This window comes from Phalacrocorax carbo, chromosome 6 (genome assembly GCF_963921805.1).
Source record: "Phalacrocorax carbo chromosome 6, bPhaCar2.1, whole genome shotgun sequence".
NCBI lineage: Eukaryota > Metazoa > Chordata > Aves > Suliformes > Phalacrocoracidae > Phalacrocorax > Phalacrocorax carbo.
In genome coordinates this window covers 16,162,443-16,176,379 of record NC_087518.1, presented here as the reverse complement: position 1 = coordinate 16,176,379, position 13,937 = coordinate 16,162,443, and the positions used below count along the sequence as shown (strand labels likewise).

The window sequence follows — 13,937 nt, the reverse complement described above, 5'->3', positions numbered from 1 at the left end:
CTTGTGCCCATTGCCCCTTGTCCTGTCATTGGGCACTATTGAAAATAGTCCAGTCCCATCGTCCTGACACCCATCCTTTAGATATTTGTAAGCATTGGTGAGATTCCCCCTCAGTCTTCTCTTTTCCAGGCTGAACAAACCCAAGCCTCTCAGACTTTCCTCATATGGGAGATGCTCCAGTCCCCTGATCGTCTTGGTAGCTCTCTGCTGGACTTGCTCAAGCAGTTCCCTGTCCTTCTTAAACTGGGGCCCCAAAACTGGACACAGTACTCCAAATGCGGTCTCACTAGGGTAAAGTAGAGGGAGAGGATAACCTCTCTCAATCTGCTGGCCACACTCCTTTTAATGCACCCCAGGATACCGTTGGCCTTCTTGGCCACAAGGGCACATCGCTGGCTCACGGTCACATTGCTGCCCTCCACCACTCCCAGCGCCTTCTCAACAGAGCTGCTTTCCAGCAGGTCAGCCTCCAGCCTGTACTGCTGCATGGGGTTGTTCCTCCCTAGGTGCAGGACCTTGCACGTGCTCTTGTTGAATTTCGTGAGGTTCCCCTCAGCCCAGCTCTCCAGCCTGTCCAGGTCTCATTGGATGGCAGCACAGCCTTCTGGTGTATCAGCCACTCCTCCCAGCTTGGTATCATCAGCAAACCTGCTGAGGTTACACTCTATCCCATTGTCCAGGTCATTGATGAATATGCTGAACAGGACTGGACCCAGCACAGAGCCCTGGGGAACACCACTAGTGACAGGCCTCCATCCAGACTCTGCTTTGTTGATTACATCTTTCCAAGCAAGCATTTCCTTTAGGATTAGTTGAAAGACAGTCTAACCAGTTAGTAAATGTATATTTTTCAGCAACATCAGTATCAGCAGGAGAAAGCTTAGAAATCTGGTAAGTGTTTTCTCTGGAATTGTAAGAACCATTTCACCTGCACTGATGTCAGATATTTGGGGAGGAAAATGTAATCCCCCTAAATATTAGTTTCCATTGCCTAGTTCTAGGTAAACCGTTAAAATCCATTAGGACTTTAAACTAAGGGTTGACACAGGCACCCTACAGACCATTCCATTTAAGGACTTCTTTTATAGAACATGATCTTTGTGTTTTGTTTTGTTTTTTTTTAATAGTGTTTAGTGGCACATAAATTCTGCAAGAGAATATGCATTACAAAGAGTATACTAATACTAAGGAAAAATACAACTTAGAGAGCTTTCTAATGTCTTTCGTTCTGTTGCAGCCAGTGATCTCTGTGTAATAATAAAGGCCTCAGTTTTCAATATTGTTAGGTTTATTTCAGAAGACTGTCAAAAAAAAAAAAAGGTAAACTACAGAAGTAATCAGCTATATGCTTGCATTCCATATGTGTTATATTTGTTGATTATGATTCTTCTTTAATTCACTCTGCAGTAAATCAGTAGTATCTCCATTTAGGTACCTAGAATTACACTGCTGTAAAACAGAGGACAGATTCGTTGTATTAAATATCAGTTAAAGGGGCTTGGGTTATACTTCTGTTGACTCATGGAACAATTCTAACATTTTTTCTCTTGATTAAAGCCTTAAAGCCTCAAAAATTCAGGAGTTACAGTAAACAGCAAGGTACCTTTATAGGAAAGAAAAGTTTAATTTTTCTTCCCTCCTGCCCCTTCTCCTTTTTGTGTTACAGTTCAGCTTAAGAAAATGGAGACACAGTGAAAGATGATTTTGAAATAATCAGTTTTTTTATGTTAATGAAATTTCTGCTGTGTAGCCAGCTAAAAGATAATGGGATTTAGCATGTTTTAGGTTCTAGCATGCCTAAAAAATGACCTTAATGTCTGCAAACAGTTCTAGCACTGAGGTAGCTGAAACAATTCTGAGACCTTTTTTTTTGAGTTCTTATACTGAAGGCGTGAAGTAGGAGTAAAATTTTCTTGACCTGCTGGATAATGCAATAAGGGGGAAAGAGCAGAAGGTGATGAAGAAACTTGCCTCTAGGCCAAAACCATTTCTTGAACTAGATTTCACAAGCATTTTATTAAATAATGAGAAACTGCATATTTGAAATTAACTCAGATCATCTAGAAATGCTCTCAAATTTGTGGTCTTCTAACAAATCAGAGTTTTAGCTATTGGCAGTCAGGTCAAACTGTCTTTTAGGAAGCTCTGGACTTTCAAGTTGTGCAGAGTAACCACAGGAAGCTTCTTCCAAAATAAAAAACCAGGAGAAACGTAGCAATTTCTACAAACTGAGTGAATCCTGATAGAGCCTGATGAATTCAACTTGCAATGTAGAGTCCATAAAATGCTCCATGGCTTTTTCAATAAAGTGTAGCTATAAAATCTTGGTGTAAAACTAGAATGGTGAGATACATTAGCTACATACTTATTAAAGGGTAAGAAGACAGAACCTGTCGTTTAAAACAGAGATAATGAACAAGAAGCAGCATTGATTATGCAATTTTATAATTTATAACGGCGGCACTAGCCAGATCCATGGTAACAACCTACTTACAAACTGATATAAAAAATATCCTAGAAAAGAGAAAGAATGTATTGCTAGAGTAGGGGCTTATCCAACTAAGAGATTTCACAATGCTAAATGATGGAGCATTTTCTAAGCTTTTTTAAAAATCTCTTTGTTTCATCCTATATTTTAAAAATAATGTTTGTAAGGCTTAAGCCTGCCCTCTGGTAGTGTACATCTCTGTTAGCTAATAAAATCAGTTGCTTTGCTTAAGCATGTAAACCTGAAACACACATGTTTCTAATTTGGAGACAGATGATGGCCACCTTGGTAGTCGGGCATAGTATTTTAGCATATTGTTAACTTATTTGCAAAATGCACATTGGACATTTGATTCTCAAATATTTATAAAAGCCTGGACATAATTTTTATGGAGATTTGTTTTCTGGGTTTAGGGAGTACACCTTCTTCCCTCACAAAGCAAAACAGCGCATTTAAACACCTAGCTGAGCACAGTTCCTGGGTTTCTGATGGTAGCTTTTATGCAGTGTTTTGACATGCAGTTTTTTCCTTCTTTTTCTTTGCGCTTCATCTGAACTTTTGCAGATGTGCCTTAAAATGGATGCATCAGTGTTTTGCCCTTTCAGAGGCAAATTGATAAACAAGAAAAAAGGTGATTCCCTTTGAAAAACCATTTGAAGCTTTCCATTTAGTAGTTGTGCATAAACTGCCTTTCCTGCTGCTTTGAGGTGCCCATGATCTATTACCATATGTGTAGATTTCTTCTCAGCGAATGAAATGGTGCTAACATCTTTGTGCCCTCTTTCTTTCTTTAAAATGCATCCCCTATTGCTTATCAGCTCAAATAATCTTGTGAGTGTGTGGTATCTCATTATGCCCTCCAGCGTACTGCTCCATTCAGAGCAGTTCTGGGCCATTGGTTACTGACATAACCTTCAAGGTATTTTGTGGTAGCTAAATAACAAAATTTGTACAACAGTTTTGCTCATTCAGAAGTGATAAATGGGAAAAAAATAATAAGTGTAAATATATTTGTTAGGTAACTAAGCAGATTGTTCTCTGTATAAAACCATTCAATATTTTAATTCTAAAAGATAATTGGTTCCAGCACTTAGAGGCCAGTACTTGCTCCAGTCTTTGCATCAGACTTCTAGAATCAACTAGTTGATTTCAAAGTATTTTTGGAAAGACTTGTTTCTAAGCAAGTAAGAAAGAGAAAGAGTAAGTCCAGATAACTACAACCTCCCCTTCCCCACACCCAGCTGCATTTTTCTTTGCTTTGACATTCCTAGAATCCTTTGCATCACAGATTCATGTTTGCACAAGATCAGTTCAGTCCTGTAGTTATCAAAAACAGATAGATTACTTTTATTGCATGTAACAGTCTTACTGATGAGATTCTCAGTTCTGATTTTTTCCCTATGCCTGCCTGATTCTTCTGGTCTTGTTCTTGCATGCTGAACTTCAGTCATGTGAAGTCAATCCATACTTTCCCTCTTTCTTTCCCCATGTTTATGTGTTAAACATTTCACAGTAGTTCTGCAAGTGCCTTGTTTTGTCCAAAGCTTTCCTTTTTCAATTACAGGTTATTGTTTTCATCATAAAGTAAATAAATCAACAACTGCTACAAAAAGAATCTTTAATAAAGACAATAGAAAGTAAAATAATATTGAATTAAATATTGCAAATAGGTTCTGTCAGTCCAATTGATGTCAGGGCAGGTTTTATACCGAATACAAAACTTTTTGTTATTAACCCTGTGTCCTTGACACAAAATTATGTATAAACCTTTTAATAGGTCAGTTTTGCCATCATACCTGTAATTAGTGTCCCTGCAAATATGAAAATGTTTACTTATACAGGAAACTGCTAGACAACAGTAATTTAGAATCTGTTTCTCCATTGCATGTTTTGTGGTCACAGTCCAAACTGTACTCATCTTGAAATGATGCTGTTTACATGTAATAGAGTAAATGTCAGCAAAAGATTCTTCTTCCTACTTAATTGCACATTCCACAAGGTTAAACTGAATATCTGGTATGAATTGTGCTTAATACAGACTTTCAAAGATAGGTCCTAAAAACCTTTCATCATGGTAGATTCCTTCACTCCTTTTAGATTGTGAATATTAGCTACAGCAAGGGAGAAAGGATTCTCAGATTTCTAAGTTATACCCCTAAAATGCATGGGTTGATTGTGAGAGTAAGGCAGAGGGACAGAGATTAAGGGAATGGAAGCAGAGTCTTGCTACACCCTCTACTTCTAGCAGAGCAGTACTGTGGACACACAGAACAACTCTGTGAAGAAGGTACTCTGTGAAGAAAAGAGAGAAAAAAAGTGGTTTGAGATAATTCAAGTATACACATTCTTACAGCCATTCCCTTTTTTAGACCATGTTGGATGATTACAAAACAGACTATAGAAAAACACATCTGTTTTAGAAGTGTAATCCCATTTAATACAATCAGAGTAACATGCTAAAAATCACAAACACAATTAGTAAATCTAAGTTTTAGAAGAACTTCTGACTTGCTTTATACATTCATTAAGTCAAATACACTTTCATCCCTCCTCAGAAACTGGTTCTTTTTAGATGTTGGTCTTACATTGATATGTAGAACAAGTAAGATTTAATATAGAGCAAGATCAAAAACCCACTGAAAGATTCTCATTGACTCAGATAGGCATTGGTAAGGCTCTTGTTTGGTTTTGCTTTTTCGGATTTTATCGTGGGAGAGAGGATGTGTATCTAGCTCCTAAAAGGATTTATGATTAAGAAATGATTTTTCCTTTCTAGAAGGACTGTCAAAGAATTTTCCTTTTTTTCAAATATGAAAAGGCATTTATGTGAGAATAGATTAATAAATAAATGAGTATATATGTATGTACCTATCTTCTGCAGTTATTTCTTTTTTTCCTTCCTCTCTTCCTCCCTTTCCTCTCCCTCTCTCCTGGTAATTCAGAACAAGTCTTTACAGTACAAAGACCTTGCTTTTGTTTTTTTTTTTCTTTGAAATACAAGTATGATTTTTTTCAGCTCTTGTTTTACTACAGTGCAGTTATTTTTCTCTTACTAGAACTATTTCTCTGGGAAGGATTCTCATGCTATTATCTATCACCTTCCTAAGAGTCTTTAAAACATCTCATTTAGAAATAATTAGCATTAGTAATAATTAAAATGACACTATTTTTCCTCTAGAGGTGGTACAAATGCTAATAAATACTAAAGAGTATAAGGGTATATAAGGAGAAAGAACCTAGCTATATAATTTGATGCCATTTTACATGGATGAGAACCAAAATTTTACAGGTATGTTGGATGTCATATTGTGTGTTATGATGTTGAGTTTTAGACGTTTCTTATCCTTTTTGATATTATAAGTAAGAGCAAGGCTGAAGAAAATGCCTGTTGTCTAGAATATAGGCATATTGTTTTCAGTTCTCTTGTGCGTGTAGACAAAATGGATGTAGTATTACTGTCTTATACAATGTGAAACCTCTTCAGTGCTCTTAAGGTTGAATAGTTCATGGTTAATTGGAGTGTAGCATAAGGTGTTTTTTTTATCAGGCTTTAAAGGTATGATCAGAAGGTCTGTCTTAGTTTCTGCCTTAGTTCACTTCTGCACCCTGTTCTGGATTCTCTGGTTATTCACTTTGTACGTTTAAAAGCTTTCTGAAGGGCTATTATTTAAACGTTCAAGATAAATTTGCTTATAAATTGGAGCTGACAAATTGTGGCCCTACAAGAGGGATGAAGAACTGTTATCATTTGACTATCCATATCCAGCTCTTAATCAACTTACCTACACCTTTTTGGTACTCAGGGATTTAATAATTTTTCATCTTTGGAATAAAAACATCTGTGATTTAAATTGTGAGCTTTCTGAACCGTTTGTGGCACTTCAGCAAATCAACTAATGATAAAAGCAAGCACAGTAAAAGTTGCAGAGTATATACTTTAAATTAACAAAATTAAGAGAAAAATATTAAAATGCTGTTTTCCTGTATCTTCAAAATTTTACTTAAACTAGATACTGTAGGTAACTGTAGGTAAGCTCATATTCTCACCTTTGTACTAAACTCTGATCTGGTGGTATAATGTAAGTTTAAATTGATCTTGATCTTAGACTGGTAAAAGAAAAGGCAACACATTCAAGACAGAGACAATTCTTATAGTTTATTAAAATGATACTACATCCTTATTACTCATATGAAAGCAAAACCAAACAGTACTTCAAAACAAACCATCCAAAAAACCCAAAGTGCAGAGAAAATAAAATAATTCTGGAGGCAGCAGAAGACACAACAGTGTAATAATATGATTGCTATACCAGAAAACAGTAAAAAAAATATATATATACACATTTAATTATTTTCAGGTTAACTTAGCGTACAGTGTGAAATATGATCATCAAAGAAATTTAACATTATGTCTGGACATACCTATGCATTTTGTCAGTAGCTACAGAAGCTACAATAATACTTCCAAATTATTTACTTTGCTATATTCACTTCTGTACTGGTAATGTAAAGAGACAGACTGACTGACCACTAACATTGATTAAAGCAAAACAAAACAAGCCTGAAACCTACTATCTCAGTAAAATTTAAATGAACTATATTAATGGAAATATGGGAATTATCACCAGTCATGTCATTTAAGTTGTATTGCAACTTGAGATTTTATAATAATATGTATTTAAGCAGTTTGGAAATTTCTGATAATTTTCAGGGCCAGGAACATTTAGGGACCTGTGTCTTTAGGTCTGGCAATTAGTTCTGAAGTTCTGCTCAGAGATGGGACCATTTCGAGCACTGTATGAATTGGAAAGACCTACTAATAAGTCATGCACTGCCAGAGTAACTATGCAGTCTAAGTGTTGACAACCAGTGAAATACAGGTTTAAATAAGCATCAGAAATCGTCCCGAAGGTTAGCTCTTCACTGCTGGTGCTCGTCTGTTTATCTGTCCTCTTAGAGTCAATTGTAGAGCTCACGTTTATGATATTACAGAAAATTTTAATTAGCTTTAGAGACTTTGTGTGTTTGTAAACCAGAATATTTGCAACACCTTGAGATCTGGAACTTCTAGAAATTTGAAGACAGTGCACAGGTCTTACATGAGATAGAACAAGGACTATCAAAACCACCAGCCCCTAAAATAAATCTTAACCTATTTTATGCAAGGTGAACCTGTATGTTCCCCAATAGAACAAGTTTTAGAGAATATTTATTTACAGTCTCACTAAACAACATTAAATTTCTTTCTCATGGGATGAGAATATGCTATACATGGTTAGTTGTCTTGTTCATGTTGTCCACAGCTGAAGTGCAGTTGAACTAGTTGTCTCCATAACTTGAAGAAGGTCACCCTTAAAACATAAAGCTCAATAATCCAACAATGAAATAGTCATAACATTTTGAAAAGACTATTCTTAATTATTCTACTAGTGGTAGCACTCTAATACTGATGATCCCATTTTTGGAAACTGTTCTTTTCAGTGTTTTCTGTATGACATAAAAAAGCTAAATATGCAGATTTCAATGTAAATTGTGTCAGTATTACATGATGTATGTCTTACAACGATTAGTTTTATTTGGAGTTATCTAGGTCTAGAAAAATATTCCAATTCCATGCATAAAAGTTTGTGTAGTTTTTGATCAGGAAGCAAATAGCTACTATACTACAGATAAATGGTTATATCAATAATTTCTATAGGAAAAACTAAATATATTAATGTTTATACATGATATTTATTTACATATAAACAGAATTAACCATGGACATCTATTTTGCACTAACAAGTTTTTCTTTATTGATGTAATAATGAAAATAAAACTCACTCCCTTTAAACACACATGCATGAGGCCAAAATTTTGTTCATAGTGTGTGGAATGTTCATGGAGTGTCTGATTTAATGAACCAATTCTGCTACTTTGATGTTTAGTCATATGGCTTATCTGTAAAATTAGCATAATTCTTTTTTTAAAAAATTAATTCTTTATTACTGAAGTTTCTAACCAAACTTTGCATTTAAAGTAATCACTCTGGGCAGTTTAAATGCAATCTTTCCTGTAAATATTTTGTATTCATTGGAAAGAGACAACAATTAATTTATGTAATTAAAAGAATCACAGTCACAGACTCACGGAATAACAGAATCTGGAAGGGACCTCCTGTAGATCACCTAGTCCAACCCCATGCTCAAGCGGGATTAGCTGGAGCAAGGTTGCTCAGGACTGCGTTGAACTGGGTTTTGAATATCTCCACAAACATTCTGGCAGTATGCTCCAGTGTTTAACCGATCACTCTTACAGTGAAAACATAAGAGGATCCCTATAAGAAGATTCCTGTAAGAGGATTCTTTCCTATTAACTTCCACACAAAGTTCAGAGAGCAGACGCAGACAGATAAGACTTAATTAACCGTTTTAAAAGTTGAGTATATTTAGATTTTTTTGTGTTATTCTTATTTTAAAAACAAGATCACTAGACAGTGCATTAGAAATTATCCAGTCTTTTACATTAAAAAAGTTATGTATTTTAGAAAATGTGTAAAATCTTCAAAGGGTGGAGCCATTTTATTACAAAGTTTGGAATGTATACATAATTTCTTAGTGTGTTCTGCTATTTTTAATTGCAGTCTGATACCTTTGTAGCTCCTGTGTTTTCTCTTTTGCATATTTCACAAGAGCTACCTTCTTTCCTTTCTGTCATCTTTATAGAATTCTTTTTATAGAGAGAACTAGAATTGTAGTTTTCATCTATACTTTATGACTCTCTTCTCCATAGCAACATTTACATTTCCTCTGACTGGTATACTTTGCATGCAGTACACAGTCTATCCTTGACTAAAATGCTGGAGTTAATGCAAAATATGTGGTAGTAGCAGAGTAAAATAATTATGTGATCAAAGAAGGATTTGGTATTGAATCCCTTGAAAAATCAAGTGCATTTTCCTCACAGATGTTGGCCCAGTAAGCTGCAGGTTAACGTCACTCTTTTAATATTTATAATGAAATCTTAACATCAGGAACATCCCAGTAGGAGGCTGAATTTTATTTCTTTCTCCATGTATGCATATAATTATCTATGATACCTCTAGTACTTACATGACTCTAGGAAGTGGAGAATAAGTGCATGGATTTAAAAAAAAAAATATCGCCAAAACCGTAATATTTGAATGCTGTATCTTACAGCAACTAAGTACATTTTAAAGCAGAAAAAAAATCTGCTAGAAATTGAGTTTGAATGTTCTTTCTATTCTCTCCCAAGTTTTTGTCATTTTTGGGAAGATCTGTGGAAGCCTGCCTAGCAATGTATTAAACGCTTTGCATTTCTTTATATGATTAAATAAACCATTACCTAACCCTACATTTAATTATATCTTATGATGCCATGAACAAACAACCTTATAGAGCACCTGGCACATGTATGCACTAAGTGTTTTTTGTTTGTTTGGTTGGTTGGTTGGTTTTTTGTCTCATTCTTTTCTGAGGAGCTTCACTGATTTGTGTGACATCTTCCTCCTTGTTGTGGTGTTAAGTACAGGATCTACATGCTTGCCACAATATTTTGCATTTTTCCTGAAAGTGTATTTTCAAAAAGTAGAAGTTCTAATGCATACATTCAATACCAAATTCAGAGTCAGTATGTGACATATACGGGATGAGTCTGAACATTGTAAACCACCATAAATTTAGCTATGCTTAGATGTTAAATTTGGTGCAGCCCAGAAACCATTTATAGAAATGGCTGTACTATTAAAACTGTATTTATACTTGTTGATTATTTACTGGCATGTTTGTACATAATTTCTGTTGATTTGCATTGTATCTTATTAAGGAACAATCAAGGCAGTAGGGTTGTTAGAGTTTCTCTGAGACTGGTGACATTGAAGTGCTTGGCAGGAGAATAGAACTGTGAAAATGAGGTCAGTGAATGTAAAATAAGAGTTATTTCTTTACTTTTTAATGCTTTAACATAAATATATTGCAATAGTATAATTTTTTATGATGATAATTTCATGCAATCATTATTAGAAAAATAGAAAATGGAAAATTAATTTCATAGTTATTTATATTATTTTTGTTTAATAATAAAAATCATAGTTATTTAGTATAACAAGAAACTGTTGAGTGTAATTTAGTCTTGCAGGAGATTTTTTTTTTTAATTCTTCAAACAAACGTAAGGTTGAATTCTGATCCAACAGAACAATAACTTCATAATTCTAGTATGTTTTCCTTTAAGACTTCTAGACTTGGTTTCTTGGAAATCTAGGGTATAGAGCTACGTAAGGTTTTTAATAAATTGTTGAAATGGCTATCAAATTTTTTAGAAGTGTATGGCCTTCTTGTTTTGGAATTATCATTAAGTCATTTATAAAAACAGTCTTTATGAACTTCTTTTGTTAAGGGTCAAAGGAGACAGACTTTTATGATGGAGTACTTGGCATACTTAGCAGAGCTCCTGGTCCTGTACCATAAATGCCTCCTGCTTCTAAAGACAGTGTTTCAGATCTATCTATGGTTTTGTTTGTTTCACTCATGTTGGCCTCACAGTTATCTGATCCAAGAAATAGTGCAACATCCTTCATGTTGGACTCCTTTGCCTGTCTTGGTTTGTTTTACCACGTTAGAAGTGTCTGTAATTTTTCTTTCTCTGATAATATTTCCATGAAAGGCTCAAAACAATACTAGGTTATTGGCAAATGCGGAAAGCATGACACTGTGTGCGATAACAGTATTGAAAAACCTCCTACAGTTATTTTCTCTGTATTACATTGTGTGACAGAACCTCAAGGTGACCTGAATTTAGAGGTGGAATTCTCAACATGTCTTACTGGAATCAAGCATACTGTGAAACTGAGGGGGACTGCAGTCTCTGAAGCGTATTTTTTTTTTTTTTAAGAATAAGAAATAAAATAAGATAATTTGTTTTTTAAAGAAAATCTGGGTTTTCAGGGAAAGATAAATTAAAAGAAATGAGTTTGAAAACAAATCCCCCTCCCTTTTCTTCACTGTGTCTTTGCAAGGCCCTATGCTCTAATCTTGCTCCTTAATCTATAAATTATTAGGTTGCAGCAAAATTTACACAGTTCCATCAAGATGCCTAAGTCTGCTTTTCTACATCAGGAGATCCTCTCGGGTTTCCCCTAGTGCTTATAGGTCAGCAGGCTCCTGTCCCTACCTTACCTGGCAGTACTGCAACAGCCTGTTCTTCCTAAGCAGTTGTGTGGAGGAAGGTATACTTCCCTTCAGATGGCTCCTCCTAACCCAACCCGCAACAACCAGGAGACAGCAAATAGCCAGGCTTACCCCCTGCACCTCAGCCACAGTCATTTTAACAAAACATATATTACCCAGGTGGTAAACTAGGAGCAAGTAAGCAGATAAATGCCCTATCACATATGTTCTCTAGAGACAATTACCAGAGGGAGGAAGAGACACTAATGGAAAAGAAATAGGAACAGGAGGTATTTGGTATGGTTGGAGCTGAATGAAGACACCAAAATGGCATAGTTTACCATAGGTCCAAATAGAACAGAAAGATCTGCAGTGCTTTTTGAGGGCCAGGGAAAGATCATATAGTTTACTGCAAAATTGCCTCTTGGCAGCATGTAAAGCAAACCACAGGAATCAGAGGTGCCCACTGGGTTCTACACAGAGACAGGCAGTTTTTAGACTATGCAATGAAGGGTCAGACCAGAGGATTATTACTGTTATTTTTAGGATAATTATTTGTTTCCTATGGCCTCCCAGAAGGACTAATGTCATACAAACCTCCATAGTTTATTTTGAAGGAATTTGTAGTGATTATTAAACTGAATTGCTGACATATAGGATCTTGCAATAGCTAAGTTTCAAATCAGTAACAGAAAAAAGATTTGTCTGGCTGTAACAAAGACAGATTTTAAATTTATTATTTTTTTTTTTTTTTAAGGAAAAGACTGTGAACCTGGATTTTGAAGCTTAGGTGAAATGTTACAAGAATGCCAGCCCAGGAAAGAGCATAATGGAATGCAAATCTCCTCTGCTCACCCTATTATTCTTAATCAAGTATTTGACTACTAATACTTCAGAGCAAGGAAATATTGATTTTATAAAAGGCTATAAATGAGATTGACAAACTGAATGCAGCAACAGATAATAGGGAACTCTGATTTGTAAACTCACAATGTGCTTTTGAAAATAATCTCAGTAAAAGCAATAAGGATAGTTTCATATGCAAAAGTGTGTGGCATCTAGTATGTGTGGTAGTTATTAATAGAAAATCCTCACTTGCATTCCATTTGACTGTAATTCCCTCACATGGCAAAACTTGGCCAAAACCATATGTATCTGAAGGGATGTGCTCAAATAGAAGTAAACTCAAGTTCTGAAAACAAGTAATAAAAAGTACTGTTGTACTTTTACTTTGTACTTGTACTTTTACTTTTACTGTTGTAAAAGGCTACTAATATTTGTATAAGGATTCAACTTAAATTTGAAGTCCCAATAGAGCATTGTGTGTGTGCACGCATCTGTGGGGTTTTTTTTTGTGTTTGTTCAGATTTTTAATGCTCTCTCCTACACACCCTTCCCCTGTATGGGTATCGTCCCCTGTATGTGGACTATAATCTTTCTGATTTAGTTTGAATGTTATCTGGAAGTAAGTATTTCTGCAATGATACTTCTGCACCTAACATTGCATATATTGCCTGGGATGCCTTGACTGTACTAGAATATAACATACAAATTACCTCACTATGAAAACATACGAGTTTGCTATGAGTAATGTGCTTGGGCAAACTGTAGAGTTCTTTAGTATTTATTCCAAAGGTGGAAATTTGGACATCATTCTTTACCGCACCTGCCTTTATCTGAGATACCAATCTTGTAATTTTTACAAGTATTTCGCAAGAAGGTGGCATTTAAAAAAGAGCCAAAAAAAAATCCAGTAAAACCCCCACATATATAATTGCATATATGTACTTATAATCATGCTTGTGTTTACAGTACAAAAATGTATTGTTCTATGCATACATTTTGTATATTGAGCATATAGGATAATACGTTTGTGTAAGCTATCAGTAACTTTCTATTACCATTTTATTTTTCTTTCCTCTGTCATAGAGAATACAACCTTCTATTTTAGTATGATAAACAGCTCTTAATGTCAATTTCATTCATAATAAGTGTAGGTTCAGATGTTTACAAGCCAAGAATGGCTGATTTTAAAACTAAAACTATCTTTATGTTGAATTATATTTGTGTACAGGAAGATGGAACTATTTCACAGTTCAAGTGCGATACCTTATCTGATGAGAAAACAGCCCCTCTCTTAGTATTGTGGTATTTAAAAAATTGTATGGTGCTTTTGTGATACCTAGTAGAGAAGCTGTCAAATAATAAACTACGTTATTAAGCCCTTAATAAGTTGAATCAACTGGCAAATTAACTTAGTTTCTCTAGTTCTTTCCTTTATATT

General features: G+C 35.0%; 1 protein-coding gene across 2 annotated transcripts in view; it reads left to right on the top strand.

Moving 5' to 3' along the window:
- Positions 1-13,937, top strand: part of CACNA2D3 (calcium voltage-gated channel auxiliary subunit alpha2delta 3) — a 491,034-nt gene that overhangs the window by 332,525 nt on the left and 144,572 nt on the right. The window lies entirely within an intron of this gene.